Source organism: Erythrolamprus reginae, chromosome 2 (assembly GCF_031021105.1).
Source record: "Erythrolamprus reginae isolate rEryReg1 chromosome 2, rEryReg1.hap1, whole genome shotgun sequence".
Taxonomy (NCBI): Eukaryota; Metazoa; Chordata; class Lepidosauria; order Squamata; family Dipsadidae; genus Erythrolamprus; species Erythrolamprus reginae.
Genome location: NC_091951.1, coordinates 17,506,914 through 17,518,891, shown reverse-complemented (window position 1 = coordinate 17,518,891; position 11,978 = coordinate 17,506,914). Strand labels below are relative to the sequence as shown.

Below are 11,978 nucleotides of genomic sequence, written 5' to 3'. Positions count from 1 at the left end.
GTCTTTAAATCAGTTTCACAAAACATTTATAGAGTTTTCAAAAAATGACTCTAAACTCATCTCTTCACAAAAAAGATTTTGCAAAATTGGAATCAATTACCACCTGACTGGTAAACTTGTTTCAAAAATTTGTTTCTTTATTTACTTATTCAGAAAGTCAGTCAGTCAATCCTATATGATAATATAATCTTATTTCTTATCTTGTCCTTCCCCAGTTTCATGATTATTTCAATTATTAATTAATTTATTTTACACTTTTTTGTTTATCTTAAGTTAGTCTTACATTTTTGTATGTTGATTTCTTTTGATCTGAATTAACATTAATTGTCAAAACAAGCAGGCAAACTCAATAATAACTGTAATAAATAATTAAGTGTTATGAGCCCGAGAAACCACTTCATGATCAAATACCGACTTTTATAATTAAATGTTCCTTAGTATTTAAATCTGGTCTCCAGATGATAATGTAGCATTTGGGGAAGAAGATGCAGCCCAGAAGACCAGCACCAGAAGACAAGATGGAGAAAATCTGCACGGCTACCATATATTTCCCTTTCGTGCTCAAATAGGTGGGCAGGAAGGAGATCCAAACACTGCAGAAGACCAGCATGCTGAAGGTGATCAGTTTAGCTTCATTGAATGCCCCAGGCAGGTTCCTGGCCAGGAAAGCCACTGTGAAGCAAATGGCAGCAAGGAAACCCATGTAGCTGAGAACTACATAAAACATGGTGACAGAGCCTTCATTGCACTGAAGAATGATCTCTCCAGACTGGGAATGCAAGTCAGAGTCAGGAAATGGAGGAGAAACTCCCAGCCAGATTGCACAAATTACAATTTTTCCAGCAGAACCAGAAAGGATGAAGCAGTTGGCCAAGTTCTTCCCCAACCATCTCCTCACCCTGCTCCCTGGTTTGGTGGCCAGGAAGGCCAGCACTACCATGATTGTTTTGGCTAACACACAAGACACAGCTACTGAGAAGATAATGCTGAACATTGTTTGTCAGAGAAGGCAGGTGGCTTTCCTTGGTCGGCCAATGAAGAAAAAGGAGGACAAGAAGCAGAGCAAGAGGGAAACCAGGAGGATGTAGGACAGGTCACGGTTGTTAGCTTTGACAATGGGGGTTTCTAGGTATTTAAGGAATATGACTAAAACAAGGGCTGTTGTTAGAAGCAAGAATATAGCAAAGGAGACCAGGATGATGCCCAGATGTTCTCCATATGAGAGGAAGGTTATTCTTTTGGAGATACATTGGATTCTGTCATCAGTTGGATATTTATCATCTGGACATTTGGTGCATTTTTCAGTATCTGAGAAAAGAGCAAGTAATATTATTTTTATAGTCTCTCCTTTCACATTCCAACAAAGACCTTCTTTGGATGATAGCTGATGCTGAGAGACAAGAAAGCCATAATAATTGGTAAACTGAAATATAGATATGGACATAGACTGGTTAGCCGTCTTAAACCTAATGTAGGCAGCTTATAGTCCAGTTTAATATTAGCAGTTTTGACTTTAATGGCTGTATGTTGCATCATTTTCCAAGGACATCACAATTGCACTGTTATTCAAGCTGTATATTCACTACTTTAAACTGTACCCAAATGTCATTTCTTTAGTGTTGTCACATGAAAATATATACTCTATTTTTCAGAGTATAAGACACACTTTTTCCCCTTAAAAGAGACTGAAAATTTTGGTGTATTTTATACACTTAAAGTTGCCAAAGCCTCACCCACCCACTGGCCTCACCCTTCAACCATTTTTTGCCTTTGTACATCATATTATTGTCCTCTGAACACTCTGTTTTCTGGTGATAACTTCTGAACATAAAACATTGCAAAGCCACTCCACTTTGAATACAGTCCAAATCCTTATTCCAATTAAGATATAAAGAAAGATTTCCTCACAAATTAGGACTGACAATCTTAAATGAGGTATTATTTAGTTATATCTGTACATTTATATTTTCAATTCATACAGCTGCCATAAAAGTGAAATAAGACTAAATATTACTAAAGATGAAATAAGACTAAATATTGTTTCTAGAATTATAGTGAGGTGAAATAATGAAAACATGTCACTTAACCAGGGTAAACAATGTGTCTTTTGCTGCAGCACATGGAACATGAATTTCAGCCCTGTGTAGGAAAGGGATATTTCTAAAGTCCAATTAGATATTCAAGACGAGTTTTATTAGTTGCTACTTTTGCCCAACTCTTTGAGCCCCCAAGAACAATAGATTTCCTAAACCCCTGCCCTCCACTACCTACCAAAATTAGAACTACAATTAGATGACATGGAAAGACAGAACCACATTTATTTATGACTTAAAATTGGAGAATTCTTTGTTTCAATTGAAGACTTAATGTAGATGACAATCAAAATAAGCAATTGCATTCAAGGTCTTTTAGGATGGCTTAGAAGACAGAAACCAATTTGACTTTGTACGTCACATTATTGGCCTCTGCATATTCTATTTTAAACCTGTTTCATGCTGCTGTTATCGCCACATTGCCCAACATTTTTGGCTTCAGCATATTGCATTTTTTGGCCTTCAAATGTTACGTTTTAGATCTTTTTCAGGGTGGGGTGATCACCCCAGCACATTGCTGCCGATCTCCGCCTCCACAATTGGATCCGTGTGTCACATTTTTGCTGGTAGGCAGAGCCTGAAGATTCGTGAGTCTGTTATTAGAAAGATATTATAGCACTGAAGAATGTCTAAATTGGATTTGGCTCCCAGTGGCAGCTGCTCTTTTATCTATTATCCAATTTGACCGGGAACGCTGCCAACATGGACAAAAATACTGACCTTGTTTTGTACAACTCGTTCTTAAATATAGTTTTATTTTTGGTTGGAATTTTATGCAAGTGTGTGCTTCTTTGTTCTGACCCAATAGGCCCAAGCAGAAAAAGTCTTTTGTTTTCTTTTGCCCCTTGAACCCAAACACTCTGGTCCTCCCAAGTAGATCATTCTGTTATGCAGATCTATGACCTTATTAAATATTGTCTGTCTGTCTGACTGACTGACAGACTGACTGACTGTATAACTTTTGGCCTGTAAGATAAAATAGGTTTCAATGAGCAAAACCCTTTGACCTGAAGCCAATCCTCAAGTTTCAATGAATTTAGATGGTAAACAAGGAAGGAAATTTTCAAGCTGACAAGTAGAAAAGATATTTCCTTTAGCAGAATTCATCTTGCCCAATCCACTACTTTCTTCCCTCTCTTCCTGCCTTATTCTTCAAGATCTTATTCCTTCCAATATATAATAAATTGGACATGTGTAAAATAGCAATAAAGAGTAAAATAGTCAAGTTCACACATGTCTTTTAATATTTGATCAAATTTTTGGATTGAATCCAATGCCTTTTCCTCTGATGTCACTCACCTTCCTGTGTTGAGATGGTCCCCTCCGGACAAGGAATGCAATCATAGCAGCAGATTGGTTCTTCTTTCCGAGCCCGTTTTACAAATCCAGGGTGACAATTGTCCACACATTTGGATTGAGGCAGAGACTAAGCAGAAAAACAAAATTCATTCCAAATTATCTGCCAAATTTTTGTTTATTAGATAGATTGAAATATAATGAAACTGTGCTTAAGAAAGAAGCTTCTGAACTATAGATCAGGAAAATATAAAATATTGCAAAGCTATTCCCCTTAGAAAACAATCCAAATCCTTGTTCCAGTTAAGATATAAAGAAAAAATTCCTCACAAACTATGACTGACAATCTTAAATGAGGTATTATTTAGTTATATCTGTACATTTATATTTTCAATTCATACAGCTGCCATGCTGGTGAAATAAGACTAAAGACTACTGCCTTGTTTCTAGAATTATAGAGAGGCGAAAGCATGAGAACATGTCACTTAACAAAGGTAAGCCAGGCGTCTTTTGCTGCTGCAAATGGGACATGAATTTGGGCCCTGTGAGGGAAAGATATATTTCTTTTTTATTTTTAATTTTAAAAGCTTTTATTGGAAATTCATAAAAACAAACAGAAGTACATACAGAGAGATAGTAACTATCTCTAGTATCTTCTATAGTAATTCTATGTTCATATATAAATAAAAATAAACTTGAATACATGATTTGTATTAAGAAAAAGAAGGAAGAAAGAAAAGATAAAAAGAAAACATGATCAAACCATTTAATACCTTCTTAATCAATTTGAAAAAGTTTTCCAGATCTTTAAAGAGTCTGGAATTTATCTAATTATAAATTATGAATATTTTTGCAAATCTGACATCAATAAAGAGAGGTAGAGCTCTCCAAATAGATTTTTATCATATTTCCTCTTTGTGGCATAGGTAGAGTAATTATTCCCTTTTCTTGTTCTCTTTTGTAACCAGTTATACCATTTAGCCCAGGTTTTATAGAAGACAGACTCTTCTTTTCCTTAAATACGCATCGTTAATCTATTCGTTTTTGCCAATTCCATTATTTTGTTTTTGATGTGTACGCTGGTAGGCGTGGAGTCTTTTTTCCAGTTTTCTGCATAGCAAATTCTAGCAACCGTAATCAAATGTATGATTAAATACTTGTCATCCTTTATTAATGTTTATATCGACTATTCCCAATAATAATAATTATGGTTCAAATTTAATCTCAATTAGTAAAATTTCTTTTATCCACTTCCAAATTTTTCTCCAATAGTTTCTGGCCTCTACACATGTCCACCACATGTGGAAAAAGTACCTGACTCCCTTTTACATTTCCAACAACTTGGAGAAAAACCCAGATAAATTTTTGCTAGTGTCAAGCTGCCAGTCAGAATTCAGACATCTAAAACTCAGAGTCCTTTTTGTAAAAGTTCAAAAGTGAATTTATCAAAATCAGAACTAGAAGCATGGAAAGAAAAGAAAAGTCTGAGAAAATGGTGTGATACAAACGTATATCAACCCCCCTTTTCCACCTCCATTGGGACATCGCCCAATCCCCATTGTCCATATTCATCAGGTGGGACATCTTGGCCCTCACGTCACTCTTCTGGAATTTTCCTGTAACGGTCTCCTCCTGGTCACCGTTCCCCGTAGGCAGCGCGCCCGCGCGCCTGTGCGCCCCAAAATACCCCCCCGTGCGCCCTTTTCCATGGGCGCGCAGTCCCCATCCCCCTGCCAGCCCACGAGGGGGCGGGGAGGCGCCGGCAGTAGAAGGCGCTGCCCCCGCCTGCCCGATCAACTCCCTCTCCTCTTCCGCCGAAAGAAACGCGCGGAAGCTGCGTGCTTGAGCCTCGCGTTGCTCCACCCCGCTTCATCCAGCTTGTCATCCTCCGTTGTGTTTTCGGGGGGGGAGCGGCAGGAAAGCCCTGTGCCGGCCAGGAAAGCTGGGTTTGCTTTCCGTGAAAGCAGCGCGCCTTTTAAACACGCTGCTTTCCTGCACCTCTTTCCTGGGGGGGGAGTGGCATCAGCGCCACCCCTCTATGAGCAGCAAAAGCCTCAGCGACTGGACACGCCGTTTGCCTTTCGGCTCCGTCGTTGAGGCTTTTGCTGCTTCTGGAGGGGTGGGCGCCGATGCCGAAAGCCTCAGTGACGTTTGGCTGCCGGGGGGGCGGGGAGGAGAAAATCCTCCCCCCCTCCAGGAGCAGCAAAAGCCTAAGCGGCGGGGTGCGCCGTTTGCCTTTCAGCTCCGTCGCTTAGGCCAGCGTTTCCCAACACGAGACATGGCCAGGTGTGCCGCGAAGCGCCTAGGGAAGCTCCAGCTGGGCGGGGCTTGGCCGGTGCCGACCTGGAGCTCCCGCTCACAGCTGTCCCCCGGCTCCTGCTCGATGCCGCGGTTTTCAGTGCTCTCCTGCTTCTTCCCAAAGAAGGAAGGCAGGAAGAAGGAGAGCTCCATTCTTCGCACCTTTTTCCCGCCTTCCTTCTTTGGGGCCCAGCAGGAGAGCGCCGAAAACCGCGACATCGAGCATGAGCCGGGGGACAGCTGCGAGCAGGAGCCCCAGGACGGAGGCACTCACAGCGCCCCACCCAGCTGGAGCTTCCCTGGCGTCGGCGGCAAGTGTCCTTTGTGGCCCGGCGGGAGGGCACTGGCGATGGGAGGGGGGCTGCAGCGGCCGCAGGCAGTCGCGGGGAGATGGCGGCAGCGAGAGGGAGCTCCAGGCGGTGAGAGGGAGCTCTCTCTCTCCCTCTCTCAGCTGACTGCAAGCGGGAGCCCTGACGGTGGCGGTTGGATGTGCTGCTGGACGTCGTACATGCTGGCGCTGCGGGCCTGGCATATACGGTGTCCAGCAGCACATCCAGCTGCCGCCGTCAGGGCTCCCACTTGCAGTCAGCTGAGAGAGAGAGAGAAAGAAAGAGAGACATATAAGAGAGGCAAAGAAAGAGAGACAGAGCGAGAAAGAGAGACAGCAAGAGAGGCAGAGAAAGAGAGAGAGAAAAAGAGAGAGAGAAAGAGAGACATAGCAAGAGAGGCAGAGAGAGAAAAAGAAAGAGAGACATAGCAAGAGAAAAAGAGACTTAGCAAGAAAGGCAGAGAGAGAGAGAAAGAGAAAGAAAGAGAGACATAGCAAGAGAGACAGACAGAGAGAAAGAGAGAGAAAGAAAAAGAGATAGCAAGAGAGGCAAAGAGAGAGAAAGAGACATATAGCAAGAAACAGTGAAAGAGAGAGAGAGAGCAAGAAAGAGAGAAAAAAGCAAGAAAGAAATAGCAAGAGAGACAGAGACAGAGAGAGAGAGAGCAAGGGAGAGAGAAAGATAGAGGAAGGGAAGGAGGGAGAGAGAAAGAGAGCAAAAAAGAGAGGAAGAAAGAAAGAAAGAGGGATGGAGAGAGAGAAAGAAGGGAAGGAAGGAAAAGAGAGAAAGAGGGAGAAATAGAGCGAAAGGTGGGAAGAGAGAGCTGATTCTTGAAGCATATGGTAAAAAGCATCCAAATAATAAGAAATCCCCCCCAGCCCACACCTGTTTTTGAAAAGAATAAAAGAGGAAAAAAAACCAGCCCTCAACTGGTTTTGGAAATGGTTACACACACACACATAAGGGGGGGAGAGAGAGACAGGGATGGAAAAAGAGGAGAAGTGAAAGGGAGAAGGGATGAGGGGAAAAGGGAGGAAGAGAGAGAAATGAGAAACATGAGAGAGAAAAGGGGGAAAGACAGGAGAAGTACCCAGAAATGAGACAGTGGTATAAATTTCAGGAGGGATGATTGATGATTGACTGTATTTATAAGGGGATGTTACATGGGATTGTATATATGAGGGGGTTATTTATGTATGTATGTATGTATGTATGTATGTATGTATGTATGTATGTATTTATGTATTTATTTATTTATTTATTTATTTATTTATACCTCTATGCCGCCCAGTCCCAAAGGGACTGTCGCTCAGACACTATACTTTTCCGCCCACACCGGAAAAAAATTAGAGGGAACATTGCTCCTGGTACCTAGGAAAACGAAACCTAACTCTTCTCCAGCACTCTTCCCACCCACACCCTTCTCAATATCCCACCCCGTAACTATTGGCAACCAAGCGAAAGAATGCAGCAGCATAAGTGAAGGTTGACAGCTAGTCTTACAGGAGTAAGGAACCATCAATAGAAAATTTTATAAAGGTTTTCTTTGTAAGCAGCAGAAATGGTGAATATTAAATTGTAACTCCAAAGATTCTCCCATTTGTCCACATCGATTGTATGACCTATATTTTGGGCCCATTTGATAATTACTTCTTTAACTCTGGCTTCCTCCATTTTGATTCTAAATAAGCATTTGTAAATTTGTGAGATTGTTTTCCCTTCCGGGCCCACTAAAACTTTATCAATTTCTTGATCGTTTGGTTGAAAACCAAATTTTTCAAGATCTGTTTTAAATTTATTTTGTAGTTGAAAGGTATATTTCTAAAGCCCAGTTAGGTATTCAAGACAAGGCCCTTTCTATTGAAGAATTACACTTTTATTGTTAGTCACTAATTTTGTTCAACTCTTTGAGTCCCCAAGAACCACAGCACTCCAAAATCTCTTGCCCTCAACTACTTCCCAAAATTAGAACTACAATTAGATGACAAGGAAAGACACACCCACATTTATCTATGATTTAAATTCGGAAAATTCTTTGTTTCAATGGAAGACTAAATATAAATTATAATCAAGATAAGCGATTGCATTCAAGGACAGTTTTGCTGTTAGTTGCTACTTTTGTCCAATACTTTGAGCACCCCCAAGAACCATAGCCTTCCAAAAAACCCTGCCCTCCACTACCTCCCAAAATTAAAACTACAATTAGATGGCATGGAAAGACACAGCCACATTTATTTATCACTTAAATTTGGAGAATTCTCTGTTTTAGTGGAAGACTTGGCTGTTGACAATCAAAATAAGCAATTGCATTCAAGGGTAAAGTGACCAGGTGTCCCGCTTTCAGCTTTCAATCATTTGTCCTGCGTCCTGCCCCATTTGAAAAATATCCCGCTTTTTTTTCTCCCAACCAGATTCCAGTCTCTCTGCTACTGCCTTGCCCTCCCCACCCCTAACCCAGCTTAGCTGGACGTCTCCGCAGGGAGGAAGAGGTCTGTGTGTGTGAGGAAAAAAGAGCGAGAGGGCCCACTGAGGTAAAGGGGTGCCGCGGCGGGGGTGGGTGAGGCGCGCATTTGCTGAGGGGAGACGGTGGCGCTGGGCAGAGCTTCGGTTACCTCAGCGCTTCTGGAGGCAGCAGCCAGCCCAAGGGCGACGGCCAGGTGCTTCTCTCCAGGCTGCGCACCTCAGGATCTGCCAAGGGGGAAGCACAGCATTGCTTTCCCTCACCTTGGAGCTGGTGTTTATACCAATGCCTACTATCTTGTACATGTTTTGACAAATAAATGTTGTTGTGAGCCGCCCCGAGTCTTCAGAGAGGGGCGGCTTACAAATCTAATAAAACTTAAAGTTAAATAAAATAAATGAATAAAATAAGTATTTAAAATAAGCTTCTGTGTATGCGCAGAAGTGAAAAACAAATTGGTGGCATTTATGCTGCCATTGGGACAACAGGCTCAGGCACGTGGCAGGCCTGGGTCGCTACTGGTTCCAGAGATTGAGGCTGTCCAGTTACTACTGGTTCTATAGAACTGGACTGAATAGGTAGGAACCCATGTCTGAGTGGGATGACTATCCCTGTCAGTTGAAAAGGAGGCAAAAATAATTCTGGTCAGATATGGGCTCTTTAAAAATATCTGATCCTGCTTTTCAGGGCACACTAACACCAACTATACTGACAGAAAAGTTTTCAGTATTTCCAATTACCTTGTTCAGCAACTTTAGCCGTAAAAGAGCATCTTGATTGATAATTAGACTCTGTCTTTCAAAACTCCCCAGTTGCTCTTTGATGGGATCCTTCTTGGAGAAAAGCAACCAGCTTATGATATTCAGATCTGCTGCTACGTTTCCACTTCGGTCCAAGTATATTTTCTCCCAGGAAAAATTGTAAAACTCATTCTTCTCCAGAAAGGGATGGAACTAGAATTGAAACATCCAGGAATTTTGAAAGCAATTGGAAACATCCTAAAAGGAGGAGCAATTTTAAAGCTCAGCCAGTGAAAAAGAGATGTTCAGTCCTCCCTTCACTCTTTGCCTAAATAGCAATAGCACTTAGACTTTACACCACTTTACAGTGCTTTTACAACCCTCTCTAAATGGTTTATAGAATCAACATATTGCCCCCAACAATCTGAGTCTCCGGAGAGGGGCGGCATACAAATCCAAATAATAAATAAATAATAAATAAATAAATTTTACTAGCCATGGAAGGATGGGTCAACCTTGAGCTGATCAGAATCAAACTCCTGACAGCAATATTTACATTGTAACCATTGTGCCACCACAGCTAAATGCAAATACTGAACAGCCATCAATCTGAAAAGCTTTAATTGGACTCCTGCAGTGAGGAGGGGTTATGTTAAATGCTCCCAGATTTAGTTCAAATATAGGAATATAAAATTCTATCATGCAAATTACAAACTCATAAGTACAGGAATTTATTTACAATGTATACATTTTTTAAAAAATTATAATAGAAGGATATAACATCAAAATATAATTGATATAGTCCCTGCTCTTTGGAACATAATCCTATGACCTAAATCTGGCCTCATCTTGGCCAACCTGTTAGTGTTTCGCAGAACAAGTAAGTTAAAATGGCTCCCCTACATGGGCATTGGATTTTTTTCTAAAGAGGAACTAATTTTGATGGATCATTGTCAGGAATCCATACCTGCCATGACTCTAACCTTAAAGCCCCCAATCTCTCTTTCTTCTCCATTTTTCTCCTCCTAGATATTGAGGAATATGCAACATTCAAGGCATGGGCCAGAGTCTTAACAACACTATAAACGCGGTGGTCATTCTTTATCAAAATTCTGTTCTTTTTCTCCTGCATCTCTACTGGTGCTATCTGGGTGCATCGTCTCCGGCCCTTGACAGAAAGGAAATGCTTTGAAAAAGAACAGTGAAATGTCTGGTCTTCAAATTTGGAATCCCTAAAAAGATTGGGTTGAAAGGCGTCATCATTTGTCCATTTTCTTTCTTGAAAAGAAAATGCCCAAAAACTATGCATATATTTGTGAAGTATATGCCTTGCCATGGGCAATTTCTCAACTATTGTTGTGATCCAGACTTTCCCTTCAATAGTTCCCGGCAAACCTTCAATTGTTAAATGGATGTGGCGAACATTATCCATAAGGGAAAAATATTCTATGAAGTGAACAAAGACATTGACTTGTTTCCACTTAGAAATGGCATTTCTGAGATGTTCTGTAGCTCTAGCCATTGAGAATTGTTGAGAGATAACAACACAAATTCCATTTCTGATAAGTGTAGGAGTGAAATTTCTCATGAAATTCTCCCCATCCTCCGTGTCTGTTGAAAAGAGACCAATCAAAGTCCATCTGAAATGGAGAAGGATATAGACCATTCCTGAGTATTGGAACCCATTTTGAGGAAGCAGCTGATGGAAAAAGGGAATTTCACTTTTATCACTCAGAGCCTCTGAAACAATTCTATAACTCATCTGAAGAGACAATAAAGGATAGTGTATTATATTTAGATCAGATGAAGTCCAAATGTAAGGTTTTAACACATCCAGTGTGGTTCTCACAAATATATTAGAATAGTTTATGGTTCTTAACCCTTAAGCTGTATCAAGATAAAGAATACGATATCCAGAATATTAGGATGTTTTATTATAAGCATTTGTCTAATCTGGGACCTAAGATACTGGTCTTTTTCTTTCTAATAAAATTAACATTCACATAATAGACGAGTTGTGTCTTCTATCTCTAGAGCACTGCAATTGCAAATCAGTTCATTTTGAACATTTGCTTAAATGTTCCATACTTATTAACATTGTGTCCAGTTTATTCCTGTCTTACTCGAGTCTACAATTGCCATGATGAAAAGCAGTTCTTGAATTCCAAAGAAAAGATATGATTGAATCTATTACCCACCCAACAACAACCTGCTCACTTTATGAGATAGACAAAAACACAAACAAACCTGTGGGACTTTGTAGGTGCCTACTAATGTTGACATCTGAATGGAAATGTCATCAAGAGATCCATCAAGAACAGCCATCAGGTTGTCCTTCTTGCCACAGCTGTAGTTGGGAACATTGGCTTCTCCGGTTGAGAGCATGTCCAGCAAGGCATCTGAAGTGGCAAAGGTGTTCAAATAATTGTCATGGATGTTGTAGCCAAGTGTGAGATTGTACAAAAGTTGAAAATTCTTGTTGCTTTCTTGTATGGCAAAAATGAAGCATAGGATTCTTTCTGGATTAGTAAATGCAATACTGTAAAATAAATTACTGCTTAATTTTTATTAAGTTTAGGGAGGTGGGATGAAGATTCACAAATATATCATTCTTTGTAATAGTGCTCAATTTAATTTGGGCAATGATCAAGATTCAAAATCATTCTATCATTAAAATAGAATCATCAGCAAAGAGGACTTACCATAAGTGACCCAGAAAAGCAATTCTAAAAACAAAACCATAATCTATTCTTACTAGAAT

The 11,978-nt window shown here is 40.5% G+C and overlaps 1 pseudogene; it reads right to left on the bottom strand.

Annotated features, from left to right (window-relative positions):
- Positions 1 to 403: 403 nt before the first annotated feature.
- LOC139159203 (vomeronasal type-2 receptor 26-like) lies at positions 404 to 11,602 on the bottom strand (annotated as a pseudogene).
- Positions 11,603 to 11,978: the final 376 nt, after the last annotated feature.